The following is a 13,211-nucleotide window of genomic DNA, read 5'->3' on the forward strand; positions in this document are numbered from 1 at the left end:
TGATTTGATTATCCCACTCGAGGCCTGGCAAGATGCAAAGCCTCACAGATCCGTTCCAAAATGCTCTCAACCAGCAGATTGACTTCTTTAGATCCAAACCAGGTAAATGCATATGATGGGAAATTGAATGTCGAATGCACACTACGAGTCCCGTTCAACAAATTCCTGGCAAATGAGCTTAAAATTTGATGGACAGCCCAGCATCCATTTGTCTCTGGATTTGAGTCTGGACTGAGCAAAGGTAGAGATAAAAAAACAATCCTTCTTACTCATGACAGGGGAGTTAAATCGTTCCACATTTCAAACCTACCCATTCAGTTGCCTTTCATTTCTATCATTGCCGTGGCATCACTTCATTACTATTCAAGGCCTGCAACACTTTACTACAGGCAGTAACCTTCTTCAGCAAAAAATGCTTTGTTCAGAATGCAGAAGTTCAAATTGGGAACAATGCATTGAAGATTGAGGATACAGACACCCGCCCCAGATAGGGAGTGGGACTGGCCTGGAGTTGTACTGATTTGTCAGCAAATTCCAACACATTGGCAACATCCTAAATGAATGATCACTATCGTTACATATACACCTATTAGATTCCATACTACAGCATACCCTTCTTATGACAGATAATTAGTTTACTTACAGAAAGCTGCTAAACAAAACTGGAATCATAACCAGCTTTTATAACCAGTCTACGAGAACTGAAAGCTACTCTGGTCAATACCGTATACTGATGAAGGGTCCAGGATCTGAATTGTTACCTGTTTCTCAGCCACATTAAACACAACATTTTGGTCTTAGTGATTTGATTTTCCCATGGCTGCAATTGTTAATAACTTACTCTTTTCATAGAACACTAAATAAATCTTCATATTAACTGCATGATCAATTCCAGGTTCATTTCATACTTACATGCCATTACAAAACCATATTAATTCAGTAAACTCTCTCTCTGAAACAGATTACTGCACAAAACTTAAAGGCAAAAGTTTAACAGCTCAGTTACAGTTATTTTTCCAGTTAAACATACAAGGAGGTTATTGCATCTTCACTAATACCACCTGCTGTTGTAAGAAGTAAACAATTTTCAGGCCTGCCCAGAGATGCTGGTTTTGCTCTTACACGGAACCAGAATAGATTCAAATAGACATATTTGGTATACTGAGAGCATTCTGTAAATCTGTAGTACCTTAAGTAAGACAAAAAAGGGCTGTCTGCGGGCACTAGCTATGCCCATCTGAAAACACAGTCCTGAAATAAATAGATTTCTATTTTGGTCAGCATGCATTTTTTTATGAAGTACTTGCGAAGAAAATCGTTTGAAGGAGAAGTGCAGTTACTTAGTTAATTTTTGATTTTGTACTATTCTTTATTTAAGAATATCTCAAACTAAATACTTAAAATGGACAGCATCTTTGACGTTGGCTATTGCACCAGTGTAAAATGTTCATCAGAGCAAAGAGAAAATTATGACAAATTATGGTATTATAACCCAAGACAATAAGCACAGATGTCTAAAATGCCACATCATAACTCCAACAATAGCAGCCATCATCTATAAAATGGAAAATCAGTTAAATACCAGCCTATTTTATCAACTACCCTGCCACAAAGTTTTTCTTTTGAAAATTGAAGAAAACAAATCAGTCACAGAACATGAATGTACATTAAAAGTGAAAAAATACATCAGCATGAATGAATTCTCTCTTTACATTTGCTTTTCAAGCACTTTTGTTGAAATGAATAAGCTGGAGGAAATTCTAGGCAGGCATATATTTGTTTGAATAATCTAATTAATCAGCATACAGCCTGCCCAGAAATTCCGAAGTAAAATTAAATCGCTATTAGAGCTATGGGAAAAAATTCAGTATCCACATGCAATTTGCAAAAGAAGCTGAACATAGCTTATTTATGTTTCCACCAATGCAAGTATTAGCACAAAACTTATTTAAAACATCTCCAGGTAGTTGAAATGGTGAGAAAAATCTGCAGATATTTAAGCCTGCAGGTGTAGGCAAGTTAAGAGGGCAAACGGGTGCAATGCAAATAGATGCTGAATATTTTGAATTCTCCAAAGAAGCAACATACTTTAACATAGAAAGATTCACACTCAGTGTTTACCTGGCAGTAAAGTACAAAATTCTTAAGGTACTGCATGGGATGGATATAAAGTTGATGTTTCCCCGATTAAATGTTCAAAACGAGGCATCACAATTTCAGGATTCAGCCATTCAAAGCAAAGATGAGAAGTAAGTTTTTTTATCCAGGAGGTAGTGAATCATCAGAATTCACTACTTAGATGGCAATGGACCATAAGACCATAAGGTATAAGAGCAGAACTAGGCCATTCGGCCCATCAAGTCTGCTCCGCCATCCAATTACGGGCTGATGAGATTGACTGAGTTTTTTTCAGGTGCAGAGAACTAAAGAATATGGAGTTAGTGAAGAAAAGTGGCAATGAGGTAAATGATTAATCAGGATCTTACAGACAGCAGAATAGATACAATGGCCTGAATGCTTCTATTTCAGACTACCTTAGCACGTTACTAGCTTACAATTTGGAGCCCTCCGGGAACAAAAAAAAATCTTGCAACTGGGTGTGATCAATCCAGCACAAATATGATGATACACAAAGCAAACTGCTGCAGGAATTCAACAGGTCAAGCAACATCTCGTGGAGTGAAAGGAAAGATAGTGTTTCAGGACAGGACCCTCCATCAGGACTGAGAGTAGAAAGGAGAGGAACAGTATAAGGAGGTGAGAGGAAGGTCTGTCAGACAATAGGTTGAACCAGGTACAGAGGAAATGATGAGCAAATTAAGCAAGGTAGAAGTGGGGTGAAGAAAAGAAGTCAAGAGATGGTAAAGGCAGATAAAATGGAGCCTGTTGCTGAGAAGGGAGGGTGCAGAAAGTTAGACAGACAAGTGTTGAAGGGACAGGGGTGACTGGGTTGAGTGAATCAGGGAGTCATGGAATGATACTGGATATTGTAGATACTGGAAATTTGTTACAAAAACTTAAAACTCCAACAATAAGAATACCAAATAGGTTTTACACAAAAGGAGAGGCAATGTTAAGGTCTCAGGCCATAGACTTGCATTCAAACTTGTTTTATATTTTTACTGCAGAATTCAGATTTGTAATATTAGGCTCACCCCAAGCTTTGTTGGCAATCAATGTTGTGAAGACTCTAGATGTGTCACCAAGGACCTGGACCCATTGGCAATTTGCCTATCGCCACAATAGATCAATGGCAGATGCAATCTCAATGGCTCTTCAGATGACCTCAGACCACATGGACAATACAAACACCTATCTCAGGATGCTGTTCATCAACTATAGCTCAGCATTTAACACCATCATTCCCACAATCCTGATTGAGAAGTTACAGAACCTGGGCCCCTTTACCTCCCTCTGTAATTGGATCCTCGACTTCCTAACCGGAATTGGTGATAATATCTCCTACTCACTGACAATCAACACTGGTGCACCTCAGGGTTGTGTGCTTAACCCACTGCTCTACTCTCTCTATACCCATGACTGTGTGGTTAGGCTTAGCTCAAATACCCTCCATAAACTTGCTGATGACACAACCATTGTTGGTAGAATATCAGATGGTGACAAGAGGGCTTACAGGAATGAGATATGCCAACTAGTGGAGTGGTGTCTCAGCAACAACCTTGTGGATTCAGGAAGGGTTAAGACAAAGGAACACACACCAATCCTCATTGAGGGATTGGAAGTGGACAGAGTGAGGAGTTTCAAGTTCCTGGGTGTCAAGATCTCTGAGGACCTAACCTGGTCGCAACATATCGATGCAGTTATAAAGAAGGCAAGACAACAACTATACTTCCTTAGGAGTTTGAAGAGATTTGGCATGTCAACAAAAACACTCAAAAACGTCTAAACATGTACCATGGAAAGCATTCTGACAGGTTGCGTCACTGTCTGGAATGGGGGGAGGGGCTACTGCACAGGACCAAAAGAAGCTGCAGAGGATTGTAAATCTAGTTAGCTCCATCTTGGGTACTAGCCTACAAAGTACACAGGAGATCTTCAGGGAGTGGTGTCTCAGAAAGGCAGCGTCCATTATTAAGGACCTCCAGCACCCAGTAAGTGCCCTTTTCTCACTGTTACCATCAGGTAGGAGGTACAGAAGCCTGAAGGCACACACTCAGCAATTCAGAAACAGCTTCTTCCCCTCAGCCATCCTATTCCTAAATGAACATTGAACCCGTGAACACTACCTCACTTTTTAATATTCATTATTTTTGCACGATTTTTAATCTTTTCAATATACGTATACTGTAATTGATTTACTTACTTATTATTTTATTTTATCCTTCTATATTAATTGGATTGAACTGACTTTATTTCTTACTTCCTTCACGTACATGAGGAGTAAAAATCTTCGCATTACATCTCCATCTACATGTGCAATATGCATTCATAGTAATTTATTATAAATAGAACGTCAACACAGAAATACACTCAAATCAGCATCAGTTAATCCTTCTGATGGGCTGGTGGAAGAAGCTGTCCCGGACGGAGCCTGTTGGTCCTGGCTTTTATGCTGCGTATCACTTCTTGGATGGTAGCAGCTGGAATAGATTGTGGTTGGGGTGACTCGGGTCCACAATGATCCTTCGGGCCCTTTTTACACACCTGTCCTTGTAAATCTCCTGAATAGTGGGAAGTTCACAACTGCAGATGCGCTGGGCTGTCCGCACCACTCTCTGCAGAGCCCTGCGATTAAGGTAGGTACAGTTCCCATACCAGCCAGTCAGGATGCCCTCAATTGTACTGCTGTATAAAGTTTTTAGGATTTGGGGGCCCATTCCAAACTTCTCCAACCATGTGAGGTGAAAGAGGCACTGCTGTGCCTTTTTCACCACACAGCTGGTGTGTACAGACCATGTGAGGTCCTCAGTGACGTAGATGTCAAGGAACTTAAAGCTGTTTACCCTCTTAACCCCAGATCCATTGATGTCAATAGGGGTTAGCCCATCTCCATTCCTCCTGTAATCCACGACCATCTCCTTTATTTTTGCAACATTGAGGGAGAGGTTGCTTTCTTGACACCACTGTGTCAGAAATGTGACTTCTTCCCTGTAGGCCACCTTATTATTGTTTCAGATAAGGCCAATCAATGCAGTGTCTTCAGAAAATTTAATTAGCAGATTAGAGCTGTGGGTGGCAACACAGTCACAGGTATACAGGGAGTAAAGGAGGGGACTTGGTACACAGCCCTGAAGAGTTCCTGTGTTGAGAGTCAGTGGGGTGGAGATGAGGGAGCCCACTCTTCCCACCTGCCAGCAATCTGACAGGAAGTCCAGGATCCAGCTACACAGGCAGCATCAAGGCTGAGGACTCTGAGCTTCCTGTCGAACCTAGATGATATTATGGTGTTGAATGCTGAACTGTAGTCCAAGAACAGCATTCTCATATCAGTATTCTTCTTCTCCAGATGTGTAACGGCAGTATGTAGAGCAGTGGTTATTGCGTCATCTGTCGATCGGTTGTGTCGGTAGGCAAATTGTAGGGGGTCCATTTTGAGGCGCACATCCTAAGTACATGCCCTGGGATGCCGTCCGGTCCCGCAGCCTTGCAACTGTTGGAAACATCTGCATGCCTCCGCCTCAGAGATGATCGGGTTGCAGGCTGTAGTGGAGACTTTCCTCGGAGGCTCAGAGCTAGCGACATCAAACCAAGCGTAAAAGCAACATATTGCATTGAACTGCTGCTACTAAGTTAACAAATTTCACAAACTTGCCAGTGATAATAAACCTGATTCTGATTTTCTTTGAAATTATTTGAAAATTAAATACTGAAATGGTATCATTCTAGTAAAACAACCTCACAAGATGATAACTTTTAAATAATTTGATGTATAAAATAAGACCCAAAAATAAACAATTAAAACTGAAAAATTCTCAAAAGAAAATTCCAAAAGCTTTTTGAACATAATCTATTTTATACCAAAAAAAATCAATAAAAATAATACATGGGATAATAGTGTAATAATGGTAGTTAAACAGAACTCCAAATTATTATTATACTTCCATATCTCTCATAATTTTTTGGACTTCTATCAGATGACCCCCTCAGCTTCCAACTCTCCAGAAAAATAATTCCAAGTTTATCCAACCTCTGTTACAGCTAATACTCTCTAATCCGGGCAACATCTGGGTAAACCACTTCTGCCCTTCTTTCAAAGCTACACCCTTCCTATAACACAGTGAACAGGAAATTATACAATATTCCAAATGTTGCCTGACAAAAGTTTTACAAAGTTCCTACATGACTTCCTGACTTTCATCCTCAACACCCTACCCGACAAACGCAAATATGCCTTCTTTACCTCCTTATCGACTTGTCTTGCTTCTTTTCAGGAGCTATGGACTTCCAACCCAAGATCCATCTATACATCGATGCTCTTGAGGATTCTGTGACTTACTGTTTGCTTTCTCCTTAAATCTAACTTCCCACCGTGCAACACCTCACATTCGTCTGAATTAAACACCGCTGGTCAATTTTCTGCTTGCTTTTCCATCTGGTCTATATCCTACTGAATACTTTGACAATTTTCCTCACTACCTGTGACTCTGCCAATTTTTGTGTCATCAGAATATTATTAATCAGCCCACCTACTTATACCTATCATAAACTGCACAGATCCCTGAGAACACCACTGGTCACTGACCTCTAGGTAATGTAAATTCCCTCCATCACTCTCCTGTCTTCCATTGCCAAGCCAATTTTGAATAAAATCACCTAACATTCCTTAAACATGCCTTAAACTTTAAACTTCTGGATCAGCTTACCAGGAGGGATCTTGTGGAAAGCTTTACCAAAGTCCATCCGTGTAATGTCCAGAGCCCTCACCTGAAATCATTTTATTTTGAGAGTAATAGGGATAAACCTGGGAATTATAGACAGCGAGTCTTATATCAGCGGTGGGCAAACCAGTGGAAGGGTTTCTTAGAGACAGGATTTACGAGCATTTAGAGAGTTATTATCTGATTAGAGATAGCAGAAAAATATGGGGGGATTTAGAGATAGTCTTTTTTTACACAGAGTGTGCTAATTGCATGGAATGCAATGACAAGAGTGGTGGTAGAGGCCGATTCATTTGGAACACTTAAGAGACTCTTAGATAAGCATATGGATTAAAGAAAAATGAGGAGCCATGTGGGACTGAAGTGTTAGATTGATCCTAGAGTAGGTTAAAAAGTCAGTACAACATTGTGGGCTGAAGAGCCTGTATTTTGCAATACTGTTCTATGTTCTGTGCACTGGGGACATCCACATTAAAAGCTCTTCAAGAATCCCAACTCCTCCTCCTCCTCCTCCTCTTCATCCATGCCCAAGATCCTAGGGGTGGCAAACCTATGGCACAAATGCCAAAGATGGCACACTCAAAATATTTGTTGGCACATGACAGGTGATGCTGTCCTCAATTCTTGAAACCCCACCTATAATAAAAAGATATATCATAACAATTATCTTTACTGTCAAATGAAGCCAGTTTGACAGCTGCAATATCACTTGACGATGGATGATTTATTTCGAAGTAATCACAGATCTGGTGTACACATCAGTATTTGGATAGTAAACAGTTCAAAGTAAATTTATCACCAAAGTATATATATGTGACCATATACGGCACCCTTGAGATTAATTTTCTTGCAGGCATACTCAATAAATCTGTAGAATAATAACCATAACAGAATCAATGAAAGACCGTGCCACTTTGGGCATTGAACCAATGTGCAAAAGACAATAAACTGCAAATACGAAAAAGAAATAATAATAAATAACCAATAAATATTGAGAACATGAGATGAAAAGTCCTTGAAAGTGAAGGTTGAGGGAACATTTCTATGATGGGGCAAGTGAAGTTATCGCCTTTGGTTCAAGAGCCTTTCCTGCAATAGCGTTTCATATAGATCTGCTGATGGTGGAGAGGGCCTTACCCGCGATGGACTGGGCAGTACCCACAACGTTTTGTAGGTGTTTCTGCACCAGGCTGTGAAACAACCAGTCAATATGCTGTGCACTATACATCTATGGAGGCTTCTCAATATTTTAGATGTCATGCTGAATATTTGCAAAATCTTAAGAAAAGTAGAGGTGCTACTGTGCTTTCTTTGTAATTGCACCAACATGCTTGGCCCAGGACAGTTCCTCCAAAATACAAATCCAGAAAAGTTGGGATATTTTCCAAAATGCAATAAAAACAAAAATCTGTGATATGTTAATTCATGTGAATCCTTATTTAACTGACAAAAGTACAAAGAAAAGATTTTCAATAGTTTTACTGACCAACTTAATTGTATTTTGTAAGTATGTACAAATTTAGAATTTGATGGCTGCAACACACTCAACAAAAGTTGGGACAGAGTTACAATAAGATTGAAAAGTGCACAGAATATTCAAGTAACACCGGTTTGGAAGACTCCACATTAAGCAGGCTAATTGGTAGCAGGTGAGGTAACATGACTGGGTATAAAAGTAGCTTCCATCAAAGGCTCAGTCTTTGCAAGCAAGGATGGGTCGTGGCTCACCCCTTTGTGCCAAAATTCGTGACAGAATTGTTAGTCAGTTCAAAAGGAACATTTCCCAACACAAGATTGCAGAGAATTTAGATCTTTCAACATCTACAGTACATAACATTGTGAAAAGATTCAAAGAATTCAGAGACATCTCAGTGCGTAAAGGGCAAGGTCGGAAACCACTGTTGAATGCGCGTGATCTTCAAGCCCTCAGACGGCACTGCCTAAGAAACCATCATGCTACTGTGACAATTATAGCCACCTGGGCTCGGGAGTCCTTCGGAAAACCATTGTCACTTAACACAGTCCGTCGCCGCATTCAGAAATGCAACTTGAAACTGTATTACGCAAGGAGGAAGCCATACATCAACTCTATGCAGAAACGCCGGCGAGTTCTCTGGGCCCGAGCTCATCTCAGATGGACCAAAAGACTGTGGAACCATGTGCTGTGGTCAGATGAGTCCACATTTCAGCTAGTTTTCGGAAGAAAAAAAAACAGGTGTCGAGTTCTCTGTGCCAAAGATGAAAATGACCTTCCTGATTGTTATCAGCGAAAGGTGCAAAAGCCAGCATCTGTGATGGTATGGGGGTGCATCAGTGCCCACGGCATGGGTGAGTTGCATGTATGTGAAGGTACTATTGACTCTGAGGTGTATACTAGGATTTTAGAGAGACATATGTTGCCATCAAGGCAACGTCTCTTCCCAGGACATTCATGCTTATTTCAGCAGGACAATGCCAGACCACATTCTGCACGGGCTACGACAGCGTGGCTTTGTAGACACAGAGTGTGTGTGCTTGACTGGCCTGCTGCCAGTCCAGATCCATCTCCTATTGAAAATGTATGGCGCATCATGAAGAGGAGAATCAGACAACAGAGACCATGGACTGTTGAGCAGCTGAGGTCTTATATCAAGCAAAAATCGACAAAATTTCAAATCTACTACAATTAGTATCCTCAGTTCCAAAACGATTAAAAAGTGTTATTAAAAGGAAAGGTGATGTAACACAATGGTAAACATGCCTCTGTTCCAACTTTTGTTGAGTGTATTGCAGCCATCAAATTCTAAATTTGTGTATATTTACAAAATACAATTCAGTTGGTCAGTAAAACTATTGAAAATCTTTTCTTTGTACTTTTGTCAGTTAAATAAAGGTTCACGTGAATAAACATATCACAGATTTTTGTTTTTATTGCATTTTGGAAAATATCCCAACTTTTCTGGAAATGGGGTTTGTAATAACACTGAGGAACTTAAAGTTACCGACTCTCTCCACCTCTGATCCTCCGATAAGGACTGGTTCATGGACCTCTGATTTCCCTCACCTGAAGTGAGGGTCCTCACTCTTGCTGATGCTGAATGAGATGTTGTTGTTATAGCACTACTCTGCCATATTTTCAGTCTCCCTCCTATATGCACATTCGTCACGATCTTTGATTTTGCCTGCAACAATGGGTTATCAGCAACATGGCATTGGAGCTGTGCTTAGCCACATCGTCATGTGTAAAACAAGTACAGCAGGTGGGTAAACACACAGCCTTGAGGTGCTCCTGTGCTGATGGAGATGGTAGAGGGGTGTTGTTGCCAATCTGAACTGACTGGGGTCTGCAAGTGAGGAAATCGAGCTGAGGTCGATAAAGAGCAAACAGGGTTCCAGGGTTGAGCGAAGAGCCAACGAGATGACATCTGGCATGGACCTGTTGCTCCAGTAGGCAAAGTGGAGCGGATCCAAGTTGCTTCTCAGGCAGGATTTGATATGTTTCATCACTAACCTCTCAAAATACTTCATCACTGCAGATCCAAGTGCTACTGGACAATAGTTTAGTAACAATAACAATACTGTCTAGAAATGTTATTTCTCAATTGTCTTTTCAATTATAATTTTTGAATAGGTGTCCTAAAATTCTTCACTTATTTTAATCTGTTTCTGTTATTTTATTAAGAGTAAAACAATGACTACACGTAAATAAGCAACAGGACACTTTCCTTTTTCATTTAAAAAAAAATCCATTACTATTGCTCCTAATTCAGTAATCAATGGTAATCAATGCCTAAGATTACCATGGCATGCAAGAGAAATTTTTTTGAAGTATCACCAATTTGGGCACACGCTCTCTCAAAGGCATACCAGCCCCACCCAAGAATAGAAGCAAACCTAACATGTTCCTCTCCTTGATGAACTTGCTCAGCAACTCTCGCCCATTTCCTGGCTCCATGCATAAATTCCTCTTTGAGTAGTCCTAGCCTCTTGTTTGATATATTTTTATTTTTAATGTATGTTTGAAATGCCATGGCATTCTCTTTATTCCAATACATCGAGGATACTTCATGGCCCCTTGTAGCTCTCCTAATTCCCTGCTTAATCTCCTTCTTCCTTAATATTCTTCAAAGGACCTATCTAATTTCAGCTTCCTAACTCTTCCACATTCTTCCTTTTTTTTGGACTAAATTTGCAAGCATGCTAGTTTCCCAAACCCTGCTATCCTCATCTTTCTTCAACACAGCAACATGTTGCTCCTGAATTCAGCCCAGCCAGCCTTTAAAAGACCTCAAGTGTGGACTTACCTATTAACAGCTGCTCTCAATGAACGCTCTCCAGCACCTGCCTAATACTACTGTAATTAGTCTTTCCACAATTTTCCATGAGTTCCAGTCTATCCATGTCCATAACCCTGTGGAGTTAGGATCACTGTTTGGAGAAATGCTCTCCCACTGAAACTCTGATCATCTGGCCAGACTCACTTCTCAAAACAAGGTCTAGAATGGCCGCTTCCCCAGTTGAATGATATACATAGTTGTTAAGAATTTCTCCTGGATGCACCTAACAAATTCTGCCCCATCTAAGATAATGATACTAAGGGAGTTTCAGTTATATTGATAAAATTAAGGCCACCACTGCAAATACCCTGATGTTTTTACTTCAGTCCTTAACCTGTCTACATATTTGATGTTCTATCTCCCTTTGGCCTAGAGCATTATCCCATACTTATGACTACATCTTTTTTATTCCTGCTCATTACCTATGTTGTCTTACTCTATGAGCCATTCAGAATGTCCTCTCTAGGTGCTACAGTGATATTCTCCCTACTCAGCCGCGCAAACCCCTCCCCCACCTCTTTAACATCCCACCCTTTCACGTCTGAAACCCCTAAATCTTGGAATGCCAGCTCTCCCAGTCTCTCAACTAAGTCCCTGTTATAGTTACAAAAACATAGTTCCATGTACTAATCCAGGCCTAAGTTCATGTGACTTATCTGTAATACTCCTAGCAAAGAAATAAATACACTTAAGCTACTGTGCTCCTTCACCTGGCACTGCCTGTACTTTCTCACTGCCTTCTCCTCATCCCTTCTACTGGCTGACCTATAACTTTCCCACCAGTCTCCCCCACCTCCAGCATACACCCATCATCTTTTTTCAGTAGCAGTAACAATCTGGAATGTGTTTTAAATCATACCAATGCATGTTTTAAATACTAAGTGTATAATCTAATATTGGATGAAACGACAAAATATTTGAAATATCCCTCGATCTGTACAAAGAGTTGACCATTTCATATACTCACTTATCATAGAGATTCAAATTAATCTTTAGATTTTACAATATCTAAAATTTGATTTGCAAACTTGATACTAAATTAGAGAGAAACATGAAAAATGTAATTTACAGTTGGTTATGGAAGAAAACTAACAACTTGACAGAAGAGATATTGAGATGAGAGCTGATGATATCAGAAGCAATTTGGCTTTCACAGTCAACATACAAGAGCTCTACTTGAACTATATTCTACCTTCCCACTTTAGGGACACTAATTACTTAGCATCATATTTAATACTTCATGACAGGAAATGTTTCAATTGCTCTATTTTCATATACAGATGAAGTGCAAAATCAGTACTTTGTCCTTACTTTTGTAAATAGTTATGTAGATAGCTGTGAGTTTTTTTTACCTTGTCTTTTTTCTGATTGCTGGGTGTATGTCAACTCCACTTGACAACTTTTCTTTGCAGTTCTGATTAGCCTCATCCACCAATCTCATTCTTAAAAACTTTGAGTCAAGATTCTTAGAAAAATACAGGGCTATGCAGTAGAGAAATGCTAGGCAGCTTCTAGAGTAGGTTACATGGTCAGCACACCATTGTGGGCCAAAGGGCCTGTAATGTGCTATAGATGTCCATGTTCTCTGTTCTAACATTCAAACATTTTCAGAGAAATAGGGAGCTCAATATTCACACAAACATTTTGCACAAAATATCTTCATTCGAACTGGTAAATGTATAAAAGTTAATTTTAAAGTTTCATCTAACAGTTATATCTACACTGTGCTTTGCATCTGTGACTACACCTGCTCTCAAAGTATTTCAAGTAAAGAGTGAGAAACCTAGCTAGTTCCATTCATCTGCCCACACTGAAAACAACATCTACATAAAAAGGACTTTCTAAATCAAGAAAAGGTAAATAAGATTACAAAAAATATACAATATTTATTTAGTTGAAAGAACTGAAGAGGTTATAAATGTTTGAAGAGGAGCACAGATAGCATACAATATTTTTTAAATATTAAAAACAATGAGCTTTTGCTTTTTTTTGAACCACTGGAATTCTAAAGTTAAAAACATGGCCCAATAATTGAAGTGAGACCAATAGTAATTTA

General features: G+C 39.7%; 1 protein-coding gene across 9 annotated transcripts in view; it reads right to left on the bottom strand.

The window, feature by feature from the left end:
* The window catches only part of LOC132378867 (inactive N-acetylated-alpha-linked acidic dipeptidase-like protein 2), a 937,774-nt gene that overhangs the window by 585,018 nt on the left and 339,545 nt on the right, over window positions 1-13,211 (bottom strand). The window lies entirely within an intron of this gene.

The sequence above is a fragment of the Hypanus sabinus genome, chromosome 2 (assembly GCF_030144855.1).
Source record: "Hypanus sabinus isolate sHypSab1 chromosome 2, sHypSab1.hap1, whole genome shotgun sequence".
NCBI classification, from domain to species: domain Eukaryota; kingdom Metazoa; phylum Chordata; class Chondrichthyes; order Myliobatiformes; family Dasyatidae; genus Hypanus; species Hypanus sabinus.